Raw genomic sequence first — 11,832 nt, forward strand, 5'->3', positions numbered from 1 at the left:
TGTACAACATAGCGTCTATGACTGACAATATTACATTGTATACTTAAAAATGTTCTAGGAGGATAGATCTCACATTAAATTCTCATACCACAAAAGGAACAACAAACTAACAAAAAGTAAAACGAACAGGAGGAAATTTGTCGGAAGTAAATAATTTTGTTGCATTGATTATTGGTAATGGTTTCAAGGGTATATCCTTATCTCCAAACACGTCAAGTTATATACATTAAAAATCTACAGCTTTTTGCCTGTTGTCCCAGTTACTGAGGAGGCTGAGGCAGAAGGATCTCTTGAGCCCAAGAGTTCAAGGCTTCAGTAAACTATGATAGCGCCACTGCACTCCACCCTGGCAACAAATTAAGACTGTCTACACTTAAGAAAAAAGAAAAATAATCCACAACTTTTTGCCTGTAGTCCCAGTTACGCAGGAGGCTGAGGCAGAAGGATCACTTGCGCCCAAGAGTTCAAGGCTGTAGTAAGCTATGATAGCGCCACTGCACTCCAGCCTGGGCAACAAAGCAAGTCTGTTTCCAAAAGAAAAAAGAAAAAAATCTACAACTTTTTGTTATGTCAATCATACATTAATAAAGTGGTTTAAAAAGTGTTGAGCAGGCCACTCCACCTCCCCATCCTCCACTGCCCTAGACTCCAAGTGTCTCCATGGAGCGCCCAGTGTTCCAAGAAGCAGATTGAAAACTATTCCTTTAGTAAATGAAACAAGCTTTCCTTTAAAATTTGAGCATGTATTCGTAAATCTGATCTTAAAAAAAAAAATTTATTTTCACTTGGTAAGTTTGTTTTTGTTTTTGTTTTTTGAGAGAGTCTCATTCTGTCACCAAGGCTAGAGTGCAGCAGCGAAATCATAGCTCACTGCAGCCTGGATCTCCTGGGCTCAGGCGATCCTCCCACCTTAGCCACCTCAGTAGCTGCAACTATGGGTGCATGCTACCACACTCGTCTAATTTTTTATATATGTATATTTTTTAGTAGAGGTGAGGTCTTGCTGTGTTGTCCAGGCTGGTCTCAAACTCCCAGGCTCAAGCAATTCTCTTGTGTCAGCCTCCCAAAGTACTGGGATTACAGGCATGAGCCACTGTGCCTAATCTTGATAAATATCTTTTGTTTTTTCAACTTGGTAAGTATTTATTTATTTATTTATTTATTTTTTCTATTTTCAGGGACGCTATACTGTGCTAGGTTCTGGGACACAGCATTGTACAAGACACACTTACTCTCCCTCCCCCAACCCCCCACCCCCACCCACACAGGCTAAAGTGCAGTAAGGAATGTAGCCAATTCCAATGTAACAGACAAATGTTTTGATTGATAGGGAAAGAGTAGGGAGCTGTGCAGATGAACAGAAGGGGTACTGTCCATGGTCTCATATGAGGAGCAGGTTAACAGAGATCTTTCTGAAGATGTCCAAGCTGAGAACAAGCAGAGTGACCCAGCCCAGGCATAGAGGAAGGGACTGGGTAAGAGAAAGTGGGTGGAATGTAGATAATTATTCCCACTGAAAGAACAGCATTTCCAAAGACTTAGAAGTGAGAGTTGGGTAAATGTGGAAAACCAGAAGTAGTTTGGCATGGCTGAAGCACAGAATGCCATGGTAAAATGGAAGAAAGTGAGGCTGAAGCTTTTGAGGGCCTTGCTGTTTCTATAAAGGTACTTCCAGTTTATCATTGTGTCCAGGCAGAGCCGCCCCTGTAGGTCTGGGGTGGAGCCGCCTTTGCATTTTGAATAATTACTCTGGCCAGAATGAGGAGGCCAGATGAGAAGGAGCAGCACCAGAGGTGGGATGAGCAGTGAGGGGGCTACTACAGGAATCCAAAGCTCATCTCAGTGGATCTAGACCCAAGGGAATGACCAGAAGAGTTGTTTAGGTCACACGCTTGGCAGGGCCTGGTGATGAGTGGATATATAGGGAATGTGGCAGGAAGAGAGAAATTCCAAAAAGACACCCAGATTCTTGTCAGGGAACCTAGGAAGCTTCTATCCTAGAAGTTTTGAGTTTGAGAACGTGGAGGAGGTATTCTCTCAGAGAGGTCTAGTAAATCGATGCATAAATGGATCTGGAGCCCCAGAAATAAATTTGGGATGGAGCTAGAGACTTACGAATTACAATTCATACCTGTTATACTTGTTACAAGCATAAGAAGTGTAATGTAACAAGTTATGCTTGGTATTAAGCAAAGCATGGTGGCTCATGCCTATAATCTCAGTACTTTGGGAGGCCAAGGAAGGAAGATCACTTGAGCCCAGGGGTTTGAGACCATCATGAGCAACATAGTGAGACCCCATATCTACCAAAAAATATTAGCTGTACACCTGCAGTCCCAGCTACTGGGAAAGCTGAGGCAGGAGGCTCCCTTGAGCCCAGGAGGTTGAGGTTGCCATGAGCCATGATCTTGCCACTGTACTCCAGCTGGGGTGACAGAGCAGCACCCTGTCTCAAAACAACAACAACAAAAGCAAAGAGAGTGAATTAAATTACCTAGGGAGAGGGTGTAGAATGTGAAGAGAGTTTAGGACAGAATTCTGGGGAAACCAGAGTAAAGGACTAAAGGAAGCGAAGCCACCATGAGGCCAAAGAGGAGTAGCTGCCAGGGAGGAGAAGGAAAGGCAGTCAAGTGTGAGGAAGTGGTTAGCAGAGCCAGATGCGGTGCAGTGGAGGGTTAAATACAATGATCACAGAAAACATCTCTTGAATGTAGTACTGAAGGAGGTCTTGATCTTCACTCAAATAGTTCCAATAGTGTGGTGGGGACAGAAGGGTGACTACAAGATTTGAAAGTGACTGGGAACTGAGATCTGGTGATAAGGGATGCAATTCGGAGCACAGGTGGAAGCACTAACCTCAAATGAGGGAAGGGAAACATGTTCAACTGTAACAGAAGGAAAAGAGGAAAAGATGGGTGCATTTATATTTTCTTTAAGGCAAGATTTTGACAAGGCTTCAAATATGAGAGAATGACCCTCTGATATCCAAATTATAAGAAAGTGCAATTTGCATTCTTTTTTATTTTTATTTTGTTGAGATGGGGGTCTCACTCTTGCAGACTGGAGTACAGTGGTGTGATCTCAGCCTACTGCAGCCTCCACCTCCCAGGCTGAAGCGATCCTTCCACCTCAGCCTCCTGATTAGCTGGGATGACAGGTGCATGCCACCACGCCTAGCTAATTTTTTGTATTTTTGGTAAAGATGGGGTTTTGCCATGTTGTCCAGGCTGGAGCAATTCAAATTCTTGAGTTGCTTTATATGACAGAGACAGGACAGACAAAGATTAATTTTGGCTTTACCTAAGGAGAAACTTGTTAATGATTATAGCTACTAAAAATGGAATGCTTGTGTTAGTAAATTGCGAGTTCCCTATCACTGGTCTGGTTGAAATAGAGGCAGTAGCTTCTTCAAAAAAAGAGTAAAGAATAAAATGGGGATGGCAGGGTTGGGGCAGAAAACCACATGTTTTCTAATGTCCCTTCCTGTCCTTGACATTCAACCCTGCAAACTATAGCAAGCATGTTATGTATTGAGTCTCCTCCCTCTTGATTCCTTTTGGCTGGTGGTAAATATTTCATCCTGCAGACCCAGCCTTCAGATCCAGAAGCAGTCCTAAATATTTCAGACCTAAAAACTGCATTGCCTCCAGGGTGGGGACTGGAATTAGGCCTCTGACCTATGCTTAGTTTCTGGAGTGTCCGAGTTGTGAGCCTTGGGACTCCCTGGATGCCCACAGCTTTCCTCCAAATCACCACAAGCGCCCATTCCAAGTGGCATTGTCTCCCTTATTGTTGGGCACTTGCTATGTTCCAGATGCTGTGCTAAATGCTAAATATATGATGATGAAAGTACATTCCATAAGGATACAGATTTTTGTCCAAAAACAGTTCACTGATGTATCCCCAGCACCTAAAACAGTGCGTGGTACAATGCAAGTCTTGATAAATATTTTTTCAATGAATGCCACAGACTGTCTTCTTGAATACAGTGTACAAGACAAGCATATATACTGACAACTGTAGTATAATATGGCAAGTACTATTATGGAAGCTCATAGGAAGCACAGAAGGGGAATACCTTCCTTAACCTGGGGATTTTTTTGGTATTTTGGTGCCCAACTAGCATTGGAGCACAAACCTGAATCAAAATCTGCCTGCTGACTTGCCAGCCTTTGCCACACTTGTCTACCCATAAAGCAGAACCACGTCACTCTACCCTAAACCACTAGCTTCAGTCAAGGCACTCCTCTTGGGTCCCTTGGGACCCCTCTGCCATTGAGGCACTGCCACCATCATGACCACGTGTGGATATTGTTCCTGACCAGAGGTAGGCACTCACATCTACCAAGACAGCTCACACCTACCAGGTCAGTGTCCTTAGAGAGATGAATGCCAGCCTCAATTGCAACTTATTAGACATTGTATCTTGGACAGCTGGCCGAGCTCTTAGAGGGCAAGGCACATTGCCAGGAGAATGCCTCTAGCTCCAGCCACACTCCTGCCCCTGTGCTGCCTGCCTTAGAGTCCCAGTATGATTCACAGGATGTTCAAGCGAGTTCTCTAGGAATTAACAATCCAGCCACTAGCCCAGCTCATTTGCTTTCCAGCACATGTTACTAGGAACATTGAAGTGTCATCATAAAGAGGGAGGGACGTGGTGGAAGGAGCATGAGCTTGAGACCCAGACAGCTTCTTTGCCTCCTTTGTGTGACTTTGGGCAAGTCACCTTAATTGTCTGGTTCCCCATCTCTCCCTTCTCTCCCTTCTTTTTTATTTTTCCCTATTTTGACATATCAAGCATACAGAAAAGCTGCAAGAATAGTAAAAAGTATTCCCAGAAGCCCTTCATCCAGATTCCCAAAATGGCAACTGTTTCTGCAATTGCTTCATCCTTTCCTCAGTCACTATCTGTGGGTGCTTGTGTGCATGTATACCATGCATCTCAATTTTTTTCTGAACCACTTAAGAATAAGTTGCAGACATCCTCTTTCCCCTAAATACTTAAATGTGTATTTCTAAAAACAAGGAATTCCTCAAGTAACCAGAGTACAGTTTTCAAAATTGAAACAAATACTATTTGAAATAACATTGAAACAAATACTATTATTTAATCTACAGACCTGTTAAGGTTTTGTCAATGTTTCAAAAATGTCTCTTATAGCAATAAAAATCCCAGATCATGCATTTCATTCAGTTGTCATGTTCTTTTTTTTTCCCCCACTCTTCTGCTGAAAGAGAAAGTTGTCATGTTTTTAAAGATTCCTTTAATCTGGAACATTTTCTGAGTCTTTCTTTGAATTCCATGATATTGGCATTTTTATAAAGTATAGCACAGTGATTTTGTAGCATGCCTCTAAGTTTAGGTTTGTCTGATGTACCGTCAAGAATAGATTCAGAGGCTAGGCGTGGTGGCTCACGCCTAAAATCCCAGCACTTTGGGAGGCCGTGGCGGATGGATCATGAGGTCAGGAGTCTGAGACCATCCTGGCCAATATAGTGAAACCCTGTCTCTACTAAAAATACAAAAAAATTAGCCAGGCATAGTGGCGGGCGCCTGTAATCCTAGCTACTTGGGAGGCTGAGGCAGGAGAATGACTTGAACCTGGGAGGCAGAAGTTGCAGCAAGTCGAGATCACATCACTGCACTCCAGCCCAGGAGACAGTGGGACACTCCGTCCCCCCAAAAAAGAATAGATTCAGATTATTCACTTTTGGCAGAATGACGCAGAAGTGATGCTGAGCTCTTCTGAGTGCATCGTGTAAGAGGTATGTATTAGTTCGTTTTCACACTGCTATAAAGAAATACCCGAGACTGGGTAATTTATAAAGGAAAGAGGTTTAATTGACTGTGGTTCCACATGGGTGGGGAGACCTCAGGAAACTTACAATCATAGCAGAAGGTGAAGGAGAAGCAAGCACCTTCTTTACAAAGCAGCAGGAGAGAGAAGAGTGAAGGAGGAACTTCCAAACACTTATAAAACCATCTGGTCTCGTGAGAACTCACTCACTATCATGAGAACAGCATGGAGGTAACCGCCTCCATGACCTAATCACCTCCCACCTGGTGGCTCCCTTGACACATGGGGATTACGGGGATTACAATTCGAGATGAGGTTTGGGTTGGGACACAGAGCCAAGCCTTATCAAGGTATATGCTGCTGGTCAGTCCCATTGCTAGTAATGTTAACTTTGACCATTTTCTAATGTGGCGTTCTGCAGTTTTCTCAACTGCTATATTTTACCCTTTGTATTTAAAGAAAGATCTTGTGGGGATGCCCATTACTCCTTAAACAAGATGAATCAATGATTATACTGGCTGGCAAATGTTGATTTGTACAATTCCAACATTCTTTCTAAATGCATGAGTTGGCAGTCCCTTGTAAGAAAGAGTTTACCTTGTCCCCCAATTTGCTTGTTTTACTCGAGACTAATGAAGTTTAATTTACTAATAGTGTAAACTCCTTTAATTTACTATCTTTATTTTGATACTCAAATTGTCCCTGGTTTTGCCAACGGGAGCCCCTTTGAGCTGGCTCTTTTATCTTTTTGGTATGTCCTCATCATCCTTTGGTATGATGAAACGTCCCAGGTTTATTTTATTCTTTCCGTAAACTACCCCTGCTTAGCCATTTTTTTTTTTCGGAGAAACCTGGCTGTTTTAGTGAAGAATGGTATTTGGAAAACAAGATCTAGTGCTAAGAGGTGAACCCCATTGTTAGTGGGATTTCATTTTTTCTAGGTACTCTCAGAGGACAGACCTGAGTGGGAAGGAAAAGGGGGAGTCAATGGAGTTGGGAGAGAGAGAGAATATATACATACATACATATATACATACTATATATGTATGTACATACATGTGTAGGTCTGTATTTGTGTGTGCATCTTTGTGCACAGTATATATAGAGGCAATATGTACATACACATACATGCATATATTCTGTACATATATGTGTATATATGTATATATTCTGTCTATATACATACATATATGTATATATTCTGTACATACATGTGTATGAATGTATATTCTATATACTGTGTATATATATACACAGATATATTTGTATGTACATATTCTATCTACTTTGTATATATATACACACAGATATGCATATATGTATGTATATATTCTGTCTCTCTACTGTTTGTATATATTCTGTCTCTATATATACTGTGCAGTTTCATGCACAGAGGCACACACACACATATACAGACCTATACATATGTATATCCATTTGTGCCAATTTGTCTATGTCCGCATGAGTCACACTGATATCGACAATTCTAGTCCCCTTTTCAGATTTATCACTATCTTCTCCAACAGTGAGAACTCTGGATCCCAACATCACCATTATGTGTATTTATTTATTTGTTCAATTCTAGAATATACAAGTAGTTCTGGAATTACTAACCTATATTTCTGGGGAAAAAACGAGGTCTACTAATTAGAGTTCGGTATTTGTTTAGAGGTATTTTTGCCTTTAGCCTGAAGGCAAGTAATCTAGATATTTTGTTCAACATTTGCCTGAGTTAATTTTGTCTCCCTTCTTGAGTGGGATTATTGTATTCATTTGATTTATGTGGGGCAATTTATTTGTTTCCAATTGCATTCAGTTTTAGGCTATCCCGCCTTTTCTTTGTGGGTTTTTGCATTTTTATTTATTTATTTATTTGAATGTGGGAAACAGTAATATTATGGGTTTAATTGTGTCCCACCTCCCATCCCCTGATTCATTATTGAATTCCTAAGCCACAGTACCTCAGGACTCACCCTTATTTGGAAATAGGGTCGCTGCAGTTGTAATAAAATAAGTTAAGATGAGGTCATACTGGAGTAGGTGGCTCAGTATGACTGCTGGGACACCAATGTGACTGGTGTTCTTATAAAAAGGGAGACTTTGGACTCAGAGACATCCATAGAGGGAGAACATTATGTGAACTGGAGTTACGCTGCTATGGGCCAGGGAACTACCAGAAGCTAAGACAGAGGCCTGGAGCGCATTCTTCCTAGTGCCTTCAGAGGAAGCATGGCCCTGTTGGTGCCTGGATGCAGACTTCTAGGCTCCAGAACTGTGAGGCCACAAATTTCTGCTGTTTACACCGCTAAGTTTGTGGTACTTTGTTATGACAGCCCTAAAAACCTAATTCAATTAATATAGTTCCAGAAGTCAGGTCTATAAAAACAAGGTGTATTCAGAGAAATGACCCTTTACTTTCTACCCAACTCTCACTATGCCCAGTAGCAACCAATATCTTTATCGTAGTCTCTGATTTTTTCTTCTTGTGTTTCTTTTCATTCAAGCTAATAGTTAAACATGTTTTTATTTTCTCTGGAAATCACTCTATATTACTTCCCACAGATCTTATTCATTCTGTTGTATAGCTGCATAGTAGTCCATTTTGTAGATATGCCATTTTTGTGTACATTGTGGGGAAATCCATTTTGTGTGTAGACGTGTCCATTTTGAAGAATAGTTGCTTCAACTATTCTATATGTGGGCATTTAGGCATTTTCAATGCAAACAATGCAGAAATGAATAACCTTGTGCATTTATATTTTTGTATTGGTGAAGGTATATCTTTATATATATTTTGTATTTTATATATTTTGTATTGGTGAAGGAAGAATCTTTACAGTAGATTTCTAGAAGTAGGATTCTTTGATGAAAACGTAAATACGTGTGTGATTTTTTTAGGTATTGCGAAATTCCCCTCAAGAAGGCTGCATTCCCTTTAGCAACATATGAGAGTTCCTGCTTTTCCATAGCCTAACAAATAGAGTGTGTTATATATTTTTAAATGTTTCCTAATCTAATAATAAATGATATATCAGTGTAGTTTTAATTTGCGTTTTTCTTATCCTGAATGAAGTTCAACCTTTTTTCATACATTTTTATACCCTTTTTCGAATTGTTTCTATATTTCCTTCCTTTTTCACTTGGATTTTTAAAATCTTTTCACTCTCGATTTTGAAGAATGTTCTATACATTACAGAAGCTCACCCTTTTTCTGCATGATAGAAGTGTTTTCATCCAGTATGTCAGTGGTTTTTTTTTTCCTTTGTTTATGATGCTTTTTGCTGTCTAGATTTTCTTTTTCATTTTTACATAGTTAAAAATCATCTTTTTTTTTTTTTTTCTTTAATTTACATCCAGATTTGGAGAATCCGTTAGGCCTTTTCCAGCTTAAAGAGAAATTCATTCAGATTTTCTTATTGTACTTGATGGTTTCTTTTTTTTTTTTTTTTTTTTTTTTACCATTAGGTTCTTTATCTGTTTGAGATTTATTCTTTTCTCTCATATGAGTTATGGATCTGATATTATCTTTTTTTCAAATGGCTACCAGTTGTCACAGAAACATTTATTAAAGTTCACTCTTTGCCTTTTTGATGTAAGATGCTCCCCTTATCATATACTAAAGTTTCAAATATGCTTGGATTTCTTTCTGGACTTTTGTTCTATTCAACTTATCTGTCAACGTCTACTAGTAATATGCTTTTTTAATTTTAGAGGCTTTAAAATATGTTTTCTTTCTTGGTTTTTTTTTTTTAGACTAGAATGAGGCAAGTATATTTTAATGTCTAGTAAAGTTAGTATTCCCTCAAAGCTTTTTTAAAAGCATTTTTCTGGGTATTCTTGCATGTTTATTTTTCCATATGAAGTTTGTGAAATTTTTTAGTGATATTGCACTAAATTTATAAATTTGCTTAAAGGAAGGACTTATCCTCATTTTTATGATGTTGAGTCTTCCAACCCAAAAATAAGTATGTTTTTCTGTTTGTTCAAGACGATTTTTACATCTTTCAAGAGTGTTTAAAGTTTTGCACTATAGATTTTGTACACTAATTGTTAAATTTATTTCTAAGTACTTTTATCTTCTTTATTGCTAATGTTAATGGGGCTTTCTCTGCTCTTGTGTTCTCCAACTGATTATCCTTTATGTAAATGATTGCAACTTGCCCACACCTCCAAGGCTGGCCCTGTGGGCCAGTTGGCCTTATTTCTTCAGTGGAAACCTAGTCACTATGATGTGGTAGTAGGTGTGTTGTCACCTTGCTGTAACCATGGACTTCAAAATGTGATAAGCACCTGGCTGAATCATTGGATACAACATCCCGCATTAAGTCAACATGTGCTTGTCAAGTTCGTAATAGGTGCCTGTGGCTGCTAAGTGCCTGTGGAAGACCGGGAGGATCCCTACTACTCAATATCACAAACCCAGCTTTGAATTAGGAAATTGAGGCATTTAGTCTCTCTGAAGACACTTCATCAGGGCTCACTGAGGACCGAGTTGTCAGTGTGAGTTTCCAAGTTCTCTACATGATCATTATTACCAGTCTTGAGGTGTACTACAATGCCAATGATGTGGGTTTCCAGAGGAACGTCACTGTCAAGCTTTCTCAGGCAGAACAGGAAGAGGCCCTCTTCATTGTTCACTGGAGTCCTCCAAGCCATGGTGTGCAGGTGAACACGTTGTGTACAAGCACATGGAACAATTCATCTTACCAGAGAGCTTTGAAGGTACAATCTTATGGGAGAGCCAAGACCTCCAAAGCTTTGTGTTAAGAAATCTTCACAAAGTGACAGTGAATATGGAGGGGAATTCTTGGAGTCTTTACAGCTGAGGAAGGTGCATTGCCTCATGAATTATTGGAAGGTATGGAGGGAGTTGGAGTGGTTTTAGATGCCTTAGTTAAGGAGGAAAACAGCATCTATGATGATATTGTTTTTGTGGATGTTGTCAACACTCATTGAAATATACCTGCAAAATTATTGAACTTGATAGATGGACTGTGGAAACAACCAACTTTGATTTGTTACTAAAGACAGATGATGACTGTTACATAGGCTTGAAAGCTGTATTTAATAGAATTTCTCAAAAGAATCTGAATAGGTCTAATTTTGGTAGGGGTATTTCAGACTGAATTGGGCAGTTGACAGAACCAGGAAGTGACAGGAGTTGGAGCACCCTGGTCATGCTTATCCTGCCTTTGCATATGGGTCAAGGTATGTGATCTTCAGGGACGTCATCAACTGACTGGCAGGCAACTCCAGGAGGTTACAGACCTGTCAGGGTGAAAATGTACGCATGGGCACTTGGATGGCAGCCACAGAACCTAACAGATACCAGCACAGAATGTGGCTGTGTGAGAAGACTTGTCAGACAGGAATGTTGTTTTCCCCACAGTATTCTCCACAGGAGCTGACAGAACTGTGGAAACTGAAGGAATTCTGTGGTGATCCATGTCAATCTGAAGCAAGATAACAGGATTTGAATTAGCAGTGTCTAAACTCAGGGTAGGTGATATGGTTTGGCTGTATCCCCACCCAAATCTCATCTTGAATTTTAACTCTCACATTTCCCACATGTCGTGGTAGGAACCTGGTGGGAGGTAATCAGATCACAGGGGCAGGTCTTTCCCGTGCTGTTCTCATGATAGTGAATAAGTCTTACAAGATCTGATGGTTTTAAAAATGGGAGCTTCCCTGCATAAGCTCTCTTTCTCTCTTTGTCCGCTGTCATCCATGTAAGACATGGCTTGCTCCTCCTTGCCGTCCACCATGATTGTGAGGCTTGTCAAGCAACATGGAACTGTAAGCCATTAAACCTCTTCCTTTTATAAAATGCCAGGTCTTGCGTGTGTTTTTATCAGCAGTCAATTGGTATCAGTAGAATGAGGCACTGTTGAAAAGATACCTGAGACTGTGGAAGCAACTTTATAACTGGGTAACAGGCAGAGGTTGGAACAGTTTGGAGTCCTTAGAAGAAGATAGGAAAATGTAGGAAAGTTTGGAACTCCCTAGAGACTTGTTGAATGGCTTTGACAAAAAT

The 11,832-nt window shown here is 40.3% G+C and overlaps 1 pseudogene; it reads left to right on the plus strand.

Annotated features, from left to right (window-relative positions):
• The first annotated feature begins 1,614 nt into the window (after positions 1-1,614).
• Positions 1,615-11,265, plus strand: LOC112622680 (annotated as a pseudogene).
• The last annotated feature ends 567 nt before the right edge of the window (positions 11,266-11,832 follow it).

The sequence above is a fragment of the Theropithecus gelada genome, chromosome 4, assembly GCF_003255815.1.
Source record: "Theropithecus gelada isolate Dixy chromosome 4, Tgel_1.0, whole genome shotgun sequence".
Lineage (NCBI taxonomy): Eukaryota > Metazoa > Chordata > Mammalia > Primates > Cercopithecidae > Theropithecus > Theropithecus gelada.